The sequence below is a fragment of the Lonchura striata genome, chromosome 2 (genome assembly GCF_046129695.1).
Source record: "Lonchura striata isolate bLonStr1 chromosome 2, bLonStr1.mat, whole genome shotgun sequence".
Taxonomy (NCBI): Eukaryota; Metazoa; Chordata; class Aves; order Passeriformes; family Estrildidae; genus Lonchura; species Lonchura striata.
This window is the reverse complement of record NC_134604.1, coordinates 29137617-29158942: the sequence shown is the minus strand read 5'-3', so window position 1 is coordinate 29158942 and position 21326 is coordinate 29137617.

Below are 21326 nucleotides of genomic sequence, written 5' to 3'. Positions count from 1 at the left end.
CCCTGCAGCAGTCAAAAGTGTTAATGTTTCAAATCCTAAATCAGAATAAAATCTTCTTTGAAGAAACAATACAGATTTCTTTGTACACCAAGTATTTGGACTCAGGCTCTTCAAGACCATGTTGTAGCATGGCAATAAATCTGAACTATTTTGTAAGGCAGTTCACTTATTAAGAAAATTGGAGAGAACAGGAAGTTGGTTATTTTAAATAATCATGTAGTTGTGGGGCAGAGACAGAAGAGATGAAAGAAAACCTTTAAAATGGCAACCTTCAAACTTCCACGAAATCTGTAAATCAATTACTGCTATATTCATTGCTGCACTACCCCCACATAGCCAGCCATGCTATTTATGCCACAGGGGTTTTTGTGGCCCGGTACTTCATGCATGGTTGTATCAAATAGAAAACAATGTAACAGAAAGTTTTATTTTTTAATTTCTCTCAATATTAATTGTAGCTCCCCATTGTCTGTGACTTCATCACATTGTGATGGCTTCTTCTACCATGACAATAGCAACAGAACAAAAACTGTTTCCAGCAATAAAAATCAGGCAAGGAAGAGGCATCAGGACAAGTCCACTGGGACAGTCTTTGATCTTGCTGGGCTTCTCTTTGGCTTCTAGAACTCAGCAACACAAGGCAAGCCAGCAGGATGACATCCATTCAGGGCCCTTGTATTTAAGCCCATGCAGCATGGCAGGCTTTCTTCCTCTCTCTCACCTACAGAGTTCAAGCAGATCATACCAGAATGCGCTGTATCAGAGAACCCTCAGAACCCAGTGTGTTGGGGAGCCCAGCCAGGATGTAGAAGGCTCAATTCTTCCAATTTCTAAGCAGATTTGAACCCACATCTCTCACTTAGCAAGGACATTGCCTAAACAGCTCACCACAGAGCATTCCAGAGAAAGAATTACCTATGACGCCTTTTTCAAACCTGTGCTATCCTTCATTTTTATTCACATGGCTTTATTTTATTTTGAATTAGGTGGGAGGGAAAAGAAATAGTAAGCTACCTACACCAGGGAAATACTAACATTCTGAGTCTTGTGATAATGACAGTAATTGCAGTTTTGACTCTATTGCCCTTTTCAGATGAAGCTGACATTTGTCGTAGAGACTCTGGACCCAAGCCAGTTTCACTAGTGACCTGATTTTGGAGTCCTTACATCTCAGCTTCTCTCTGCCTTTGCCATATACAACAAGAATGTAAAATACAGCATAAAAATAACAAGTAAAATCCACATATTTATTTATTTATTTCCTTCTCTATTGTAATACTGAACAGCATCAGCAGCTCAGTGATACAATGCCTGTGAAAGGAGGAAACCAACAAATACCGAGAATCACTTCTACTTAAAAGGCACATGTGAGAGCAAAAGGAAAAAGAATACACAGAACTACTGAACCTTAGTTCCTTTGAAACTACAAGTCAAGCCTGCCTTTGACTATTTATTGAAAATACCACAAGCTTTGAAAGAAGAAAAAGCTGTGAAGGGCTGAGATGGAATATCAAACCTAAGGATAAAGGAGAGAAAAGTTGAGGTGGCAAGAGACTTCTCTGGCTTCCAGGATAGTGTGATCATCTCTACTGCACTGTGGTCTTCCGGGTTTGGTCTCAAAGGATCAAAGGCTGCACTGTCAGGCCAATCTGACCAAGTTGCAGCAGGTCCCTTGTGATGGAAAGACACCAGGGGTGTCAGTGGGCAGATTCTTCAGGGAGCTACCAAGGGGGTCTCACAGAACAGGGAGTTCAGAAGGACAGAAGGTTGCTCAGAAACAACTACTTTCTTCTTGTAAGAGTGTTGTTTGATTGAAAGGCTGTTATGGTTTTCAGCTGCATCTCATCAGATGCCCAGATGCAGTAGAAACTCAGACCAAAGACTGGGAGAGAGGATGGCAGCTGCTGGAAAGGACTCTTGGAAGAGATCAGTGATTGGAGTGGCATCTGTAATCAGCTGCGCCTACCAATGATGTATATATTGAGCAGAACTAAGGTAGATAGGGTCTCATGGACTGTCTTTTAGGGCACTACTGGGCAAGTTATGCTGACTGATGATTGTCTTGATGATGTCTCTGATGGTTCCTGGTCAGGAATAATAGCTCTGTTGGATGGCATTGCACAGACATCTTACACCAGCTCTGTGAATTGTTTTCTGTACTCCAAGTTAATTTCCTAGTGAGTAGCCAGAGTAGGAAATGTGCAGATGCCATGAGGTGATGGAGTCTCACAGAGGTGAGGGGAGTGGTGAGGTCCTGTGTTGATGTGAGCAGGGTAGGTGACAGCTTGTAAGACAAAGTACTGAAGACTTCTCATTACATACAGGCATTTTGTTCATCAATTGTCTCTAGCTGTGGAGGACAATAATCCCACAGGGGCATTTTTCTGCAGAAACTCTTCAAAGGGGCAACTCTTCCCATCATTTGGACAAAAATGTAGAAACAAACAGAATGTAGAACAAACAGAACTCCTGCAGCTCTCAGGTTGAGTCTCTCAAGTCAAGAAGCACTGTAAAAGGGTTTGGAAAACTACTTGATTCACCTAGTCTTTGTCAGGAGTATGAACTGGTGTTAGGACAGGCTTCTTGTTCTTTTAAGTTAGCCTCCTCCAGTTTACCTGGGTCCCTTGTCCATGGTGTAGAAGAAAGAGTCAGGAAGGAGATGTAAAAGCTAGATGCCAAGGTGCAAAGTTAAATGGGATAACTGCAAAGTTTAATGTTCCTTCTGACAAAGCTTCCTGAGGCAGAAGTGAAGCAGCTGGTGTTTGTCAGAGATATGCCTCATAAAATGGGTGTGGATATAAGTGCCTCGAGCCAGTTCTGGGAAGCTGAAGCCCAAAATTGTACCAATTTACTCATGGCTGAGTCTTTTTCCCAAGGCCTGGCATGCTGAAGAGGATTTTACAATGAGCCTAAACCAGGCTCTCCATTGTCTTGTTCTGGAACATAAGTTCAGGGAAGAATGCAACCAGGAGAATGATGATATCTGCTTCAAGTTCTTAAACTACTTTTGCTACAAATAAAAGAAGCTAGACTGATAGTTTGAAGAATGACAGCCCAGAAAGCTGAGGTCTTCTTCCCATAGTACAAACTGAGCACCATAGGAAGACATATCCCTGTCTCCCTCTACCTTAGAATGTTCTTCAGCTTCAGCTTGTACTGGAGAAAAGGTATTATTAAAGCCTTCCTCTCTGCTCAGAAGAAATATGCAAGATAAGTTTTTATAGGGATTCAGAGAAAATTTGTGCTGCTGGGTTGTGAAGGAAATGCTGGAGAGGTTATGTGAAGGAGATGCTGTTAGAGGGGTGTGCTTTGGTTGTGTAGATGTGGCTATATCACTGTCTAGTGGCTGTGCCATGGAACACAAGTCCCCTTGCTGCAGCTAGACTTTGTGGACACACCACGTGCCCAAATAATGAGCTCTATGTTTTTTAAGCCAAAAATTTTTCTCCCCCTGCTGAGGAACATGAAGTTTGTGTATCTGCAACACATGGATTCCTTAGAGAGGAGGAGATTTGCTCTTGAAGGGTAGTTTATATTGTTTTAGTCAGTGCAGGAATGAAGAGAGGAATCAGATTTTGGTTATGAAATGCCTAAGGATTAGACTGGTATTGCACTACCCAAAATGAAATCTACTGGTCCAGCTAGGAGTAAAGCATAAACACGGCAGAATCTGAATTGAAAGCTGCTAGAGAGAGACAGCACCCAGTGTGCATTGGATAAAACCAGCAGCCCTGTGGACTGAGAACAATCCAACAACAACTCTAGTCCAGCTCCACAAATGTTATTGAACAAGTCTCATGAAGGTGTGTCCTATGCGAATTAGCCTTAAACAAAGAGGACTAAAAATCTCGAGCCTGTTCCTTCTTCTTCCCTGCTGTCTTGGTTTAAAAAGTTGAAAAGTCATGATTAAATTGGCTGCACTTGTTATTTAATATGTTTTATTTAGTTTGTATCTATGATTTTTTAAAATATTTATCATATTGCTAAAGAATGGTGACTGTTTTCATAGAAACTGAAGATGGAAGAGACCCAATAAGTTCACATCCAGTCCATCCCCCCTGCTGCCACTGCCGAATTGTTCTGCATGTACATTTTCCAGGACCACCTCCAAACTAATTTTGAAATTTCTACTTTCTTGGCGAGGGTCTGTATTCCTCGTGTACAGATCTGGAAGTAGCTGGTGATGCCCATTATCATCTTCCTTCATTCCTTTCTCCCTTCATCTTCTTTATTCTCACATTTTCTTTACTCCATTTCCTCTTCATCTTCTTTGTTCTTGCATTCCTTTTTTGGGCACAGGTACTTCTTATTTGGTTATCCTTAAATGTTTCTTCTCCTTCCTTAGATTTTTGAAAGGATCTGCACAGTTGGGCAGGATTACTCTGGCAGATGCAAGCAGCCCAAGCAGTATCATTCGAGCAGTTATTTGTTGAGCAACCCTACCCTGGAATATCCTGTCCTGGGGAGTATGAAAAACCAAAACAAAATCTCCAAGGTATTTGCTGAATATCAAAGCAGAAGCACACAGAGAATATTGGCCCTCTATTAAACACAGCCAAGCACACTCTTCTTAAAATCCTATTCTGTTATAATTCTTTGGCAAGGAATATTCTGCTAAAGAGATTATTTATAACTATTGCAGTTCCTTTGTTTGTTACCCAGTTCCTGCGTTGGTATGATCTACAGGTCACACTTGGTCTACTTGAGGCAGCTTAGTGAGCTGGCTGTTTTCCCTCAAGACAGTCATCTTGTGCTTCAGGAGCTAGCCATGGATAAAATAACAGTTTAATGTCCACATTTTATGATTGCAAAGAAAATTTTCCAGATGTGAGCCACTGTCTTCCTTTATTTTTACATCCATATTTCTTCTCTGTGTTTTCATCATTTGGTTCAGGTCAGCTACAGAAAAAGCTTGCACACATTGTCCTGGCTTTTTTACCTTAGGCTGAAGAACAAAAGCAGCACATCAGACTGAGGCAATAGTGATTATTAAGCCTGCAGGTCTGTAAATATAATCCCTTTTGTATTAGTCTGCAGTTAGTGAAATGTTGGAATGGAAAACCCCCAAATCTGACCACAGAGGAGGCTTCCAAACATCTCTTTAGCATAGACAACCCAAGCAAAAGTTATACTGTAGGATTAAAAATAAACACAGAAATCAGAAATACATTGAAATCAGAAGACCTTTTGAAGTTTCAGGAGTGTTTTACCCTTTCTATATTTAGAAGGGCTTTTTGAGCATCTATATGTACATACTGAAAATTTTCAAGGTGAAAACTGAACCGTAAGTGCTCATTTACTCTTGGGAAGCCTCTTGATCTTCTCTCATGTTTCCCACAGCTCCCTAACTGCCATCCTTCCTATTCTGCTGCTCTTCTGTCAAGAGAATGAGTCACAGAAGTGCTGCATTTCAGGCAGATTTCTAGCCATATGTATATGTGCTTGCTTTTTTGAGTTCCTATCCCAGCTCCTTTCTCTTTCTCTTGTAATTTCTATTCCATTTTTGACTTGTACATACTATCTTCCCCAAAATCATAGCATTCCCAAAGAATTTGCACTTAGAATAATAAGCAGCCTTCTAAGAACAGAAGAATCTTAATTAGCTCACACACTAACTATAATCTTAAAATGTGATTTATTGAAACAGTCAGTTCTGTTTCATGTGATTGCAAATGTGAGCAGATTTTGACAGATTGGCTGGATGTGGGTTTTGTGTTTGATTTCGGTCAGTTCAGGTATTATCTACCTTGACAAACATTAACTGAGATGAATCTTAAGTTCAGCTGCTGTCGTGGTTAATTATTCTTGATGATCAAAGTTAATAGCTATTTTTTTCCACAATCTTTGCAAGTCAAAGTTTTTAATCTAGTAAAGACTGAATGCTAATGTACTGTTCTAAATAAATCACAGGGATCTGCCTTTCTACAAATTAGTTACTGTCTCCTATTGTTATCTAATAACAATAGACATGAAGAACTGGTGGAGTGAGCAATGAAGTAGAGCAGATCCTTTAGCATACTTACTGTATAACATGTAACAGGAAGTGACTGAAAGTATAAGGCCCCATCAAGAGATCTGAACAGCCCTCTGAAGGTTCTTTGTGAAGTTAAGAGTCAGCATGTGGCAATATTTGCTCCTAAATAAGACACTTCAGCCAGGACCTTAAAATTTGAATGAAAAAAATTCTTAAAACCAGGATGAATGTAGTTCTCCGTATCTTTTTAGATTCACACAAAATGCCACCAGTCTTGCCTCTGCACTTCTACTCATTCACAACTATCTAAACACTTTAGCTGATGCTGACTGAGAAATGAGACAATAATTCACACACATTGACATTTGTGCATGTATTCACTAAGGCTTAGGCCTCAACTGCAATGAAAGCACTTGGACATCTCAATGGACATGTAGATGAACATCAGGTCCACCCAAACAATGCTTCCCAGAAAAGTGTTAATTTGTAAACTGGGGATCTTCTGCCTCTGATTTGCACTACTGTGGCAACAGATGGAATTCTGTATCAAGTGCAAGTGTTCTTCCTTTAAGACAGATGGCCTTAAAACTGGAGATGAGCAAGCAAAAGGACATAAGAATGATGGAAGATTCAGAAAAAAAAACCTCAGTGAAAATTTGAAAGAGACAGATTTGTTTAGTTTATGAAAAGGAAGATGGAGGTGTGAATTTATCTCAGCCATTCAACACCAACATGGTGGTGGGCAAAGTGGTAAATAGAGTTCAGTTTCAAAGTCAAAGTCAGTTTTCTGGTACTAAAAGGAAAAAAGTAAATAACCTTTCCTGTTTAGTGTCCCAAGCTAGGCAGAAAGAGATGGGTAAGTTCTCAACTCCTCAGATATGGAGAGACACCCATTTTCCTGCATTTACACCCAGACACCTAGTCCAGGAAGAGACACTTATTGGAATCTGAATTTATGCAAATTCAGACTTGAATTCAAGTAAATTTCGTAATATTGCTGACAAATAATTGTCGGAACGATTACCAAGAATTACTCATGCAAAATATTTTCTATTAAAAACTGTTTTTTTTTAGTTTTAGGACATTCATACAAAATCAAACAGTCTCTATTGCAGAGGAAGTAAAACTATGTGTTCACAATGCTCCTGTCTTTATAATATCCAGCCTCAATTTATGCTTTCATTACAGTATTGTTTGATTATCAGTCATAATGAAGCTCTCATTAACCACCTCTGCTTTCCTGTGAAATGGTCACACATACTATTCAGCCATTACTGAATAAATCTACTCATTAAAGAAAGGAAATAATTATTCTCCTCTTGTCATCTGTGTCACAGTTGCTAGTGGGATGATATGATATTTAAAATGTAGATTAGAAAGTAAATTGTGTTTCTTTTTAAAAGCATAAAAAGTAATTGAAAATGTTGCTAATGTGTTGTACCTACTTTTTGTCATAGCCTTTCCCACACTTATCATGCTTTAGAATGTGCTTCTTGGGTAGAGTGAGTCTTCAAGGTTTTACAGACAATGAGAAATTTCTGGCTGGCTTTTAAATTCACATGTTTTGGTCAATAATGATATTTGTGTTTGAAGAGCATGGGAAAAAGTGGTAATCATGTTTAGCTATATGTCCTACAACATTCTTTTTCTACATTGGTCTTAATAGTTCCCATGACAAGATGACTCAAGTAAGGAAGATTTTTACTTCTTGGAAAGCTTTTTGCTCCAAAACCACACTTGTTTATCTTTGTACACAGGAATCAACTCACTCGAATTAATATCCTCATCCACTATTGCAGAGATAAGTTGCAGATAGTTGCAAGAATGAGAAACTCCGCAAACAGTCTCTGTCCTGCTGGGCATTGATCTATTCCACAGGATTTTAGTACTTTCCACCTTACCAGCTGTGACTTGGTCTAATTGTCTGTAACAAATCTTGGTCCAATATTCTTTACCTCATTATCTGTCAGTGACTGGCCAGTTTACCTGACTGATTCTACAGGCACACTCACATCTCTGCCTGGTGGCTGATTCAATAACTAAGTTACTGTTGAAATAAACAAAAGAACCTGACCCAAATAGTTCTGGATTTTTATCAAAAAGAAAGAGCCTAACAAGATATTTAGATTAATATCTAAGTATCTATATGAATATTCATCACCTGGTTGAATCTGAAGCTATGGCTCCAAGAAAATCATCCTAAGCAGAGCCACAAGACCAAGGGATTCCTGTTTGCCTCCCTCAGACTCAAACACTCATTTACCCCTCTTTGGTGTGGTTGACTGTGGAGGTGGACAGGAAATTGGGAAGTAGGTCCAACTAAAGAGTCAAAATTAAAAATATGTATGTATTTAATCTGGTCTTCTATACAGACCTGCAAAAAATGGTATCACCATGACTTAAAGAGGGTAGATAGGAGGGAAAGGGAATCTGCCAGAACCAGGAGAAATAGTTGTAGAAAGTGGCCTGAAATATCCCTCTATTCCTTGAGGCTTCCTAAAACTATTCTAAGTGTTCCAGAGTCAAAATATTAGTATTCTACCTTTTTCCTTATGTTGATTATTGTGTAGTCCTTCATCAGTAGTTGTCACACTTACTGCTTTCACTGTTTTTTTTCTCTTTTAGTCTTTACGCTTGCCTTGAGTTGTTTGCTTTTCTAGTACCACTTTCAGCCCTCAGAAGATATTGTAGTTATTAATTTTTTAACTTTTTCCAGAATCCAATTATTTTGCTTGGAGTTGGAATTAAACCCACCATCCATCATCTTGTAAGACAGGAGACAACACTTGGCACTGTAGCTTGGTGTTAGTAACATTTTTCAAACTTATTTTTCTACTGCTGGTTTGTTTTGGGTGATAGCAAAAATTTTGTAATTTGCACTGGCTTTTTTCTTCTTTTTATTTTAATGGTAGATGGTTTTATTTGTTGTACTCATTGTTTTTAGAAGTACTTGTGCAGTCCAAGAGGGCTTACAGTGATTACAACTGCTTGCATCTCAGCTACCAGCTGTTTACCTTTCGGCTTCTTGTTGAATGTAGTAGGCTAGGAGATGCCATGTGAAGATTAAAAGACTGTCACGTCCACATCCTGAATGCTGTCCTCAGCTCTGGTCTTTCCCACTGAAAACAGGATATACTGGAACTAGAAGAGGTACAAAAGAATTAGGATTGTCAGTGAACTGGAAAAGCTTACATACAGGCAGAGATTAAATATGCTGTTCAACTTGGAAATGAGGCAGCTGAGGTATGTTATGGTAGAAGTCTGAAAGATCATGACTGGGTTGGAAAAAACAAAAGATGAATTTGCCATTTCAATGCCTCCCTCAGGACTGTTTTGGCTTTCAGGGAGGACTAGAACTGGTGGATTTTAGAACCTGGGAGACAGTTGAACTACATTTGGACTGTTCATGTACTCCCTCCCTCAGCATTTGTCCCTGGTCTACAGGGGAAGTATGCTGCCTTCTTATCTGGACCTTTAGTATGGTTGTTCTCACCTGCAAAGGCAACCTGGAACCAGGGAAGGAGGCATGGAGAGGGGCCCTGGATGCATTATGCTGTGAGATCAAGTCACCAGTGAGACAGTCCTGAGTGATGTGATTGCTAGTTGACTTCTGGACAGGAAAGACAGATATTAGGAGAGCAGGGGAAGAATCTGCCTTTTCCTCTCCTGCTTGTGCACTTTCAAGTGGCTTAGCTCACAGTTTTCACTGCAAGGCTGCTGTCTGGTTTTCTACCTTCCCCATGTTAACATTGTCTTTGTGACCCTTTGCCTTGGTCAAGCAGTTTCTCAAATAACTCTTCCAGCATAGTCATCATATAAGTAAGGTGTTCATGGCCATGCCTGTTTCTATTCCTGGCCCTTTCACAGACACACAACATTCTCTAAATCAAATATTAGAGGCAAGGTATCAGTTCAAAAAAATCTGCCCTGAAATAAACCTTACACATTCCATAACATTCCCTTTGTCACCAGAAGCCCTGCAAAAATTGAACTTCTTCTGCAGGCTGCCTCTCCTCTCTTCTAGCCAGCACATTTTTCATTTCAGGCCAGCTACTTCAATGTTGCTAATGGTTTCCCCTTGTTGTGCACCCATGTATAAACAAAGATCTTTTTGCACAAAACAAAGTTGAGTTATCATTCTTGATCAGATTGTTTGGATCAGGTTCAGCTGACAACTACGGAGTTGTTTTTCCACCCCTATGCATTTTCAACATGCTGCAAATCCCTTATGCTTGTGGGATTTCTGTTTGTTTGCTTGGGTTTCTTCAGAGGTTAACTTCTCCAAAGAGCCATGTGGAAAAGAAAGGAATGAAGCAAATTTCCCAGATCCTGAGGAGCAAAGAATGTGTGTTACTGGCAGAATATGATTGCTAAGATGCATCTTGGATGCCATCAAGCTAAAAGCATAAGGGCTGTGAAGTCAAAGAGTGCATCCACAGAAAAAAGGTGAAGCTGAAGCTGTCAGGCCTTTGAGCATATGGTGCACATATGAAATAGATCTCCAAGATCAAAGGTTAAAAGTTATTTTTTAACTCATGTAAACAATTCTTTGTGCTTCCACAGTACCTCTCCTTTTGTCTAGGGATGCTAAAGCGTTTTTGTAAATCTAGGGACCATTACCTTATCTAACAATCAGGGATACTAATGTACAGAGAGTTGAGGTGCAAAGTCAAGTCACGGAATCAGAAAGTAAGGGCTGGCAAAAGCAGAGACTGTGCCTTTCTCCATGGACTTTTACAACACCAAAGCTTTAATTTTTAAAAGGGCCAAATAATTTTTAGTAGTGTGTTTATGACCAGGCTAATGCTTCCTATAGCCAAAAGAGTATCAAAAGATTACTTTGTACTGTGATTTATCAAAAGGAAAGACTGATGCCTACACTGGTAATGAAATATTATTATTCCCATTTTAAAGATGAGATATTCAACACTCTATTTTGTGTTCTAATGGATGAAAAGATATTTCTACCCCTACTCTACCCACTTGTAAAAGGACACATACTGAAACACACACCTTTAGACAAAGCAGCAGCACAGTTGCTGAAATCTTAGCCTTCTTGTAGGCTCTGATTTTCTCCCTGAGCATTTAGTATCAACTCTCTACCTGGGACACCACACATTTGGCTACTGATGCCATCAGTATCAAATAAACTATTTTCTGGATACAGAGCTTGACAACAGCAATGCTAGGCATGTTTTGTCCATGTTTCTACTAAACATCAGTGCTCCAGGTTCAGATTTGATCTATGCTTTTAAGTGCTTACATATCTTTTCACTTGCCCTTATCAATAAGGAATGAAACTATTTCTAAATAGCACAGTACTGAACAGGTAGACCAGATTGTTCTTACAGTACTGCAGATCCTGGAATTGAAATATGAAGTGGCTGTTTCTTTGATCTAGAAAATCTGAGTAACACCTAGAGTACCGAAGTGATCTATAGAAAAGGGCATGATGGAATGTACTCATGTTGCCAAATGTCTATGAGTTTAAATGAAGCACACTAAACTCAAGCAGATGTTCAGAAATAGGCAAAGTTATTGGCAAAGGCCCTAGTAAGGACCACTTTAGAAGAGTGACTGATTTGCAGTATCTGGGAAGGCAGTTTACAGAGAAGTGAAGTAGTTTTGGATTCAGTGAGGGTCTGATTCTGAAGTATCTTTTCTTCCTGAAGAGTCACAAAGACCCTTAGCTTACCAAAAATAGTGAGCAGAAATTCTGTGGGTAAAAAATAATAGGGGAAATTTGAAATATTGTTCCACCGATTTTGAAAACCGCTTCTTCCATCTGAACTTCCAAATATTTTAAACCTTTTAAAACATAAATGTTGGAAAAAAGGTATTCCAGTTGAAGAAGAATGCCTAATTTTGAAAATATTAAATTCAGATAGCATAACCACCTAATTTCTTCCCCAGATTTTACTGAATCAATTAATAAAAAGCTGCACTTTCTCACCAGCAGGGCTGATTTAAAAGAATTGGCTTTTCCTAATAAACAGTGTTATTTCAGAAAAACTATAACCAGTTTTAAGAGGCACTGTGTTCAAAAGCACTGCAAAACTCCTCACATGGGGGCCTGGGAACCCATGCTGCTTGTCAGCAACAAACATATCATCACCTGGTGGTAACCAGCTTTTTATCAATAGCTGTCAAAAGGTACAGGTCAGCAAGACCAGCACAGAAAAAAAGGTGCTGATGCGGGTATTCTGAGTATGAAGCCTGACCAAGTAAGATGAGGAGATGATAACATGAGGGCTTTTTTTTTTTTTTTTTTTTTTAACAGACAGAGGCTGGAATTACTGGAGGCATCAATTAGTCACATGGATAAGCACACAAGAAAGTTTGTTCCCTGTGGTCTGAAAATGAGACATGAAATAATTTGCAAGGAAATGTGTCTTGCTATATGGTCCCCAGCATGGTATAGCTCAAAAATTCCTGATCAGATTCGGAAGTTGATCCCTACTGCCTGTTGCCAGCTTCATGGTACTTCCCATTAGCTGTCTCTGCACTGTATTGCAGATATGATGCATTTCCTTGGGTGTCTGGGAAGTGAACAACTATAAAAAGATTATTATGGAAAAAATCTATTAACACTGCTGTGTACTGATTGCACATGTACAATATTTTACGATCAGATGCGACGGAAATGGCAATGGCTGGTTTAAGAAACAAAGTTATTAATAGAAGATTAGGTGTATTCACTTGGATGAATGACAAGCAGGGATATTTGCTTTAGACAGTGCAAAAGCATATTCTGACAAGAATATGGGTTAATCAAACCAATAAACCAATGCTTCCTTTAGTCCACATTTGTCAAAATGCTACTTGCAAGCCTCTGCCTTGACTTGTTTTTCCTCCACTGTGCTCTTTTTCCCTTGCAGATCAAAGTCTGCCCAGGTTCTAAATATGCTTGTTATCCAATTGCCACTCAGATACAAGCACATCCTTTTTTAACCCAGTTTAATCAAAGCCCAGAACGTTGATTTCCTGTTGGAAAAGTGGTTTGCACTGAGTGAGATCTGTTGTGGAGCAGTTGGCTCAACAAGGAAGAATGGCCTTGTGGATTAGAGAGTGGAGTGATTCTCAGGAGATCAGATTCTGTACCTTGCTTTTTCACAACTTTCCTGAATGACTTTGGTCAAATTGCTTAACTCTGCTTTAATTCTCTTGCAGTGTGACAGTACTTGTCTACTTTTCTTGGGAAATGCTGTTATGCTGACAAATAAAGCACCTAAATGTCTAGATAACTCCAATGCCAGTTTCTCCAAAGCTGTATCTGCCCTGACATAAACCTCAGTGCTACAAAGATACCAGAACCTTCACAAATGCCTTCCCTCAGTTAGCTTTTTCTCAGTTTCAGTGTTTCAAAGCTAGTGTTTTCTCAGCTTTTCTCTGGAACCACTTATCTCCATTATTTCAATTCCAGGCTTTCCTTATTGCTGAAATGTTTCATTTGTGCCAGATTATAAATCAGATTGTAGCTAATGGAAACAGCCATTTAATTTTTTTTCCTATCTACTTTCAAATGCAGGAAATAAGCTTCCTAGCATTTTCAACTAGTCAGCCATCCTTCTAATTTCATTTGAACCATTTCTCTGTAGGCAATGTTAAAAAAATGCTGTGGTCCTTCTCAGATATTTCAGTAGTGAGTTGGTCCTACACAGAATAACTGTGACAGGAAGAGAACTAGAGCCTTGACATGTCTCCCTTGCTGAAGTTAACAATCCCCAGGTACATTTCCTTGTGTCTGAGACTCCATTGCAGCTCATTCTTGGAATGTGTTACTGTAGCAGAGGTCCACAACACCAGTGTCCTGGTTTAGGACAAATTTGGGAGAAAACCTCCAAAGGGGTTCTCCTAGAAAGCAAATTTAAGAGTCTCCTCTCTCAATTGGTTTGGGAAAATATTTCCTTGGAGAAAAGTGGAGAAAAACTGTTCATTTAAGTGGCAAAGGATTCACTAGCACAAAACAAAAAAAAAAAAAAAAAAAAAAAAAAAAAATTGAACAATATTAAACAATAAAACCTCGTGCCACTCTGAAGAGATGACAAACTCAGAAAGTCTCCTTCATGGGCTGTAGCTCGGCTTACTCAGACTCTTATCAGTCCAACCAGTGCTAGGAAATGCTGTGGCCCAGGCCAGGCTCCAGTAGGCCATAGGTGAGAGCTGCCTATGCTCTTTTGGGTTTTCAGTCTAGAGCAGGTTTAAACAATTCTAAGAAAAAGAAGAAAACCTCAGTCCAGGGAACTTCTCTGCCTCAGCTAGCTAAAAACTAACTTAAACTAAAAGAGAGCTCTCTCTCGCTGTCTGTGCTGCAGACAACACAGTCTAGGAGAAGGATGCTGGGAGCAAGTGCAGCTCTTGACAGCAAACTCCTCTCCCCACTTTTGTTCTCTGAAATAATCTTAAAGCTGCAAAACTTATTTCTGGTCTAAACAGACAAATGAGAATACAAGCATCATAAAGTCATCCCAGTACAACCAGTGACTTGGTTTTCATTCTCATCAGGGACATTTTAGAGGATGAGCCTGCAATTCTTTTTGTTATGACTTAAAGTAGCAGATTCCTCCTTTAGTTTACAAATTGAGAAATTGTACTTAGTTTAAAAAAAATTCCCTCTTGTTTAATTTTACATCAGACTGGATGACTAACAGGGCAACCACCCCTCTTTGCTAAAATCAATTGTACCTAGTGTTCTACTGTAGAAATTGCTGAACAGAGTGAAGCTTTGAACATCTTTACTCTTTCACGTGTAAAAAAACACAGAACACCCACATTTCCAAGTATGCAAGTATACACAGGTAAGTTCACCTCTTTTTACAGGTCTATGTGTACTTACTAGAAAGATGAGGCTGTGATTTTTCTTGTAATTCCCAGCCAGCATGGTTCATACAAGATCGTTTCCAGGGCCCATTATATTTTCTAGTTCAAAGTTCCACAGTTTTACCTCTTCTCACTGATCTTCTTCAGATTAGTCAAGAGTGGCCCTATCACTCACTTGTTTAATCACATATGCTGCTCCCTGCTCTCAGAAGGAGGACTAGAGTAAGTTTGTTCCTCTTCATAACAGGCACTTTTAATCAGTGGGACTGGGCACACAGGTCAGAACAATCCATGTTCTCAATTATGTGTGAAATCTAGCTCACTTCTTCCAGAAACTGCATTTCTACCAGCTATATTGGACTACTTGCTTAAAATAAAAGCAGTGCATCCTCCCACTGAATACTGAGAAGTAGTATTGCCATTGTACATGAAAGAACATTTTTTTTCTGATTTTTTTTTCTCACTGAACTACTTTGAATGTCCTAATGCACCAAAATCTAGGTTTACCTCACTAATGCTCAGAAGCCTGTGGTGATCTGCTGTCTTCCTCATCTTTTCACATGAACATTTTGGTTGCATTTACATCACCTGGAAGAGAAAGAAAGGTAAAGACCCATTGCAGTTGCCTGCTGTCCAACAAAATACTGTATTTGTTAACAAACTTATCAGAGGCTTTTTAAGGAGTTCACTTGAATCAGGAGTAATACTTCTCTGCATGATTTTCCTGCATACATTTTTGAGCTTCTTGTGCAATTTGCCTTTCAGTGTTTTGTAATTGCTTTGTAATGTTTTGTCCATCCAAAAAAGGGAATTGTCAGAGGCATGTAAAAGAATGGATTTCCATGTCTCAGAAGTATGGACTGTTAACGTAAACTGAAAGGATAGGTACTACACCTCTTGGCTTCTCACAGTTCTGTCTGATGGGGATTTTTTGTCTGACGTCATCTTTTATAGTCTGACATTCCTTCTTTTACTGGTATTACTTTTTTCATATTGTTAGTTGTTTCTGAAATTGTACTTATTCACACCAATAAAACATTTAGGAAACCGTTGATGGAGAAGAGTATACACAATGGGTTTGTGCAGTACTATGAAGCTTAAAATCCACCATATACTTATTCTGATACATGTCTTATGACCTGTGTTTGATAACCAAACTTATCAGGTCTGGTAGATCAGTCTCTGAGTGCTTCTCTTTAGGCCAGTTAAAATCAGCTCATAAAGAAAATTTAGTGCAGGGAAACCTCTGGTATAAGAACAGAAACTTTCAACAAATTTAAAAATTTCTCTTAGAAATGTTGAAAAAATTTGCAAAGATCATCTTTGGAAGTTGGGGGTGGGGGGGAAATAATTAAAAATTTAAAAGGATTTTTTTTTTTTTTTTTTTTGTATTTTATATGTTCTCATTCTGTTCCCAAGTTTGTTTGGTTGTGGTGTATTGTCACAATTGAAATTAAATGCTTTGGCTAGATTTTTTCAAGGTTTTACAGATACTTTAAAAATAATTTCCTTTTTAAGAGTATACTTTGAATTCTTAATGATTTCTCTGAGAGGAAAACTGCTTTCTATCAGCTGCAATTTTCACCTGCACAGTTTGCAAGTTTTATTAAATAGGAACTTTACCCTTAAAAAGTCTCTGTCTCCAAAGGGCTATCATCCATATTCTCATTTTTCTGGATGAATTCTATTCTTCCTGTTGCATTCAGTTGTCTGAATAGCTTTAGACTTTCAAACACACCTTATAATTAATTTCCCCTCTTTTCTAAACCTCAGTCTTCTTGTCCCATATTGTCTTTGCTTTGACTGCCTCAGAGTTCTGTTCACATGAATAATTCTCCTTTTCCCTGTATTTTCTTCTAGCTTTATATGAAAATTTCCCAGAATAAGAATGGAGCAAATTGCAAAGAATTTGTTGAGAGTGGGCTAGACTTGTGGGATTGATCATGATGCAGGCTTGAGTGGAGGGGGAGAAGTGACAAGAAAACTACAGTGCAATATTAAACACCAGCAGAGTGAATGCATAGGCTCTTGATGCTTCATGTCCCAAAGTGCTGTAGCTGCTCTGGGGAAAAGGTGGAAAGGGGAAGATGCTGGTAAGATGACTTCTGTCCCTGTAGCTCATGACAAAAGAGTGGCAGCAGAGAAGGCTGATGTTTGCTAGGGTTGTACTGACAGCAGCATTGCCAATAGATCATGCAAGAGGAATGATGCTACTGCTTTTTGCTCAGCACTACTTGGACCACCTCTAGAATAGCCTTTCCACTCCTGGGTTCCACAATGCAAGAAAGACATAGATACACTAGTACAAGTTTGGTGGTGATGGGACTGGAGCACTTCCACTGTGAGGAGAGGCCAAGAGAGCTCCTGTGTTTGGCCTGGAGAAGAGATACCAAATTACATCTTTCCAACAACCACAAGGAGGTTATTGAGAAAATGGAGCCAGGTTGTTCGCAGTGGTGCATGGTGAGAGGATCAGAGATGGCAGCCAGAAACTGAAAGAAAAGCAGCTCAGGTTTGGTGCAAGGTAAAAATTTTTCTCTATGACACTCAAGCAGCAGAACAAACAAGTACTCCAGGGAGGGTGTGCCATTTCCATCCTTGAGTGCAGAGAAGGGCAATAAAACTGTGGAAGGATCAGGCATGTAAGTCCTATGAAGAGTGGCTAAGGGAGCAGAGGGTGTCTAGCTTGCAAGAAAGGGAATCAGGGGAGACCTTACTGCTATCTGCAACTACTTGAAAGGAGGTCATAGCCAGATGTGGTGTTGGCCTCCTCTCCCATGCAACTAGTGACAGGAGGAGAAGATGCAGTCCCAAGCTGTACCAGGACTGGTTTAGGTTGGACATCAGGAGGAATTTCTTCCCAGAAAGGATGGTTTAAACATTAGAATGGCCTGCCCAGGGAGGTGTGGAGTCACTGTCCCTGGAGGTGTTTAAGGAAAGACTGGATGTGGCACTCAGTGCTCTGGCCTGGTTGTGGTGTTCACTCAAAGGTTGGACTCAGTGATCCTGAAGGTCTTTTCCAACCTTATTGATTCAGTGATTCCATGCTTCTGGTTACAGGACTTGGCAGGACATGGTCCTGGGCAGCCCAGTCCGGTCTCATTGCTGACCCTGTTGGGAGAATGAGGGAACTGGTGCCCTCCTGGTGGTGCCTCCAGCCCTTGGCACTGTGACCCCACACAACATCGCACAGACCTCACAGCTCCATCATAGCTGCCCCTCTCAGCCCCTCTCAACCCCTCTCAGCCCCTCTCAGCTCCTCTCAGCCCCTCTCAGCCCCTCACAGCCCCTCACATCCCGGAGCCAGCAGGGGGACATCGTGCCTCAGCCCGCGGTGCCGGCGCCGCAGCATTGGTTTTTAAGGAATAAAATCGATGTGCAATTCAAGAGAAATTGATGTGGAACCCAAAGGGTCCCGTGATGTCAGTTCAGCCATGCTCCCTGCCTCAGGCAGTCTGAGGGAGAGGGGGGATGTGGGCCGCCAGGCCTATTCGGGGTCTGTGGGGGCTGCTGAGGGGAAAAAGGAAGAGAAAGACAAAGACTCAAGCCCAATGGCCTGACTGGAGACCGTCATCACCAGACATAACTATGTTTGCCCTCTGCGGTGTACAGCCACTGCAGGTGTTTGTGCTGGGCTTTAGAGCGGGCAGATACAGCCAGCACCCTGAAATTCCTCTGGTGATGGGTGTCTGGGATGTGATACCTTTGAATCCAGACTTCCACTCACTCTTTGCCAGTGAGAGGAAGCTTAGATGTGGTAAAACTGATACAAGAAGGTGCCACTGTTCCTAACTCTGTGTTCTGGGATCAAATGGCCACTTTGCATCTCTTTAGGGGAAGCTGGGGTTTGATGTTTCAGTGAGTTATGCTGATCAAGTGTTTTTGTATTTTCATTGATAAAACCTTCTGTGTTCCTGTACTGAATTGGATGAATCGTTTTTATATACTTTCTGCTCTGGGTGCATACATAATATTGAGGGACTTAACCACTGACCCAATTAAAAAACCACCTTCTTAAAAGTCTAATTGAATTTCTATAAAGGCTTAGGTCTGCAAAATAGTTTTCACTCCTGAGCACTTCTAGCCTGCTTTCCCATGATTTCAAAGTTCTTAAGCAATAGCTTTGCCTTTTAAGTATAAATTCTGATTAAATTAAAGCAGAAGAAGGAATAAGTTGTTACTGAGGAGTTCATTATTTTAAATAATCTTTTCCGATACATCTGGACAAAGATGACTGGCCATGTGACCTGTTGTTATCCCTCAGTATAATTCTGGCAGTTTCAGCCAATCCAATCCAATCCAATCCAATCCAATCCAATCCAATCCAATCCAATCCAATCCAATCCAATCCAATCCAATCCAGCCTCAGCTGTGTCAGTCTCCAAACAGTAACTGGACAGAGGATCCTGCACAGTATCTCAGGCACAGAAAGAAAAATTGCTGAAGAAAGAAGATCTCGCAGTTTTAAGATCCTTTGCTTCTGGATGTATGATCTACTGGGAAAGGCTTCTGCCTTGCTCACAATATGCTCTGTTGCCATAGGCAACTTGAGAAATAGAAGCTGTGGTTACTCATAATTCTTTCAAGAAACTATCTAGTGATAAAGGAATAGGATAGCGAGCATATTTTTTTTTCCTTGGCTTTGTCTTGGCTTTTCTTTCCACATAGAATTTTTTGCTAGGTGTCATAATTTGTTTTCCCTCCTCATATTTTGTTAAATAAATCCCTTTCTATTCTACAGTGCAAATGTATTATATGCTGGATCTTTAATATACATTAAAGAAACCTCATTATTCTGACTCTTTCAACCCAACTTCTTTGTCTCCTTTCCATGAAGCAGCACATGCTGACAGATGACAAGTTGGAAAGCAGCTTTGCAGAAATAGTCCTGGTGGACACCAAGCTGAACATACGTGACAAAGAAAGCTAATGGTATCCTGGACTGGGTTAGGAGGGGTGTTCTTCCCCCACTCAGCACTGATGAGGCCACACCTGTAGTGCTGTGTCCACTTTTGGGCTCTCCAGTAAGAGTCACTTAGTAGGAAGGATCTGTCACATCTTCCTTCTTTAATCAGTCATTTAAAGTGTTGGAATACTGGACAAATTCATCAGGTACTTTTTTAATTTTCTTCATCACCTGCATAGGTCAAACTCCATAAACTCCACATTATAAACATGCTTTCTAGAGACATAATAATCTTTTTTTTTTACTTCTTCTTCAATTCTAATATTTTAACTTTCTAAAAAATATGACAAGTTTCTGGATATGGTAGTGCATTTAACAGTGCAAGGTAAAGAAGTAAGATCTCTCCATTCCGTCTGTGTCATAATCCCATTTAAAAACCTGTACAAGTTAAACCAAAAGCATGGTTCATAAGAAGGCAGGCAATATACATGGTGCACCAGCTGTGCATATAGGTATGTAACTGCAATCTGAGCTACTCTCAACTCATTGTTCCATTTTTTCCTAGGTCTGTGCCCTTCTGAAATAATAAGCATTGCTTATTAGAAGCATGGCCGGCCATAACTTTTTATTATTTTAATGAGGTTGGTTTTGGTTTTGTTTTTTTTTTGTTTTTGTTTTGTTTTAAGAGACTGACAAAAGGTATGCTGGTCTCAATATAAAGAACACACCAAGTTGAGGATAATTTGAGTTTGCATATCTGCCATAAATTTGACATGTATGTGAGGAGGTATGACACACTAATGTCATATATATACTGAATTTCTGGACCTCTGTGCAGAATCTTTGCTGGGCAAGCCTTACCCAGCTTTTCTGGAGTCTGTGAAGTAGCTCTGCACTTGATGCATTTGCATTTCCTGTTGCACTTCCTGTTGCAAGCCAGCCTTGTGTATCACTCATCCCCTTCGACTTTCTCAGTCCTCATCCATTCCCCATTTTTCTCAACTTTCACCAGCTTTCCTGTCTAATTGTAGGTTTTTTCCTTGAAAACCTTCTGGCAGTCCATCCTGAAATCAGAAGACATGTTGCTTAAATCCTTCCCTGTCCCAGCATTATGGTCATCCTAGTATAGAAGATTGAAAACCAAGGAGAGATCAGTTGTAAATTATGATAGCCTGACATTCCAGTGTAAAAAGCAACATTATATATATATATATATATATATATATAGCTTTGCTTTTTGCCTTCTGAGTTTGGAAACAAGAAAGATAATTTGAAACCAAAACATAGATAGATTTCTTTAGTATAATTACTGTATTTTTGTGGTTAAGTGTAACTTCCAGTAGCAAACAATTCACCTGAAAGAGGAAAAAGTGCCCAAAGGCATACTTGTCATGGGGTGCTTTGGTAATATCAATCTCCTCAGAAGTAACTGTAGAATATTCTGGAAATGCAGCACTCCACTGTTCTATCACTTGTTAAACACAGGGAAATATTGCTTGTTGCAGTAGCACTGGCTGACATGAAGGAATTTTCAGTAAAAGTAACTGACTTTCCTCTTTCACTAATGACCTGTATGCTGGAAGTAAGTGTACACTCACCAAGTTTAAAAATGACAAAGGACTTGGA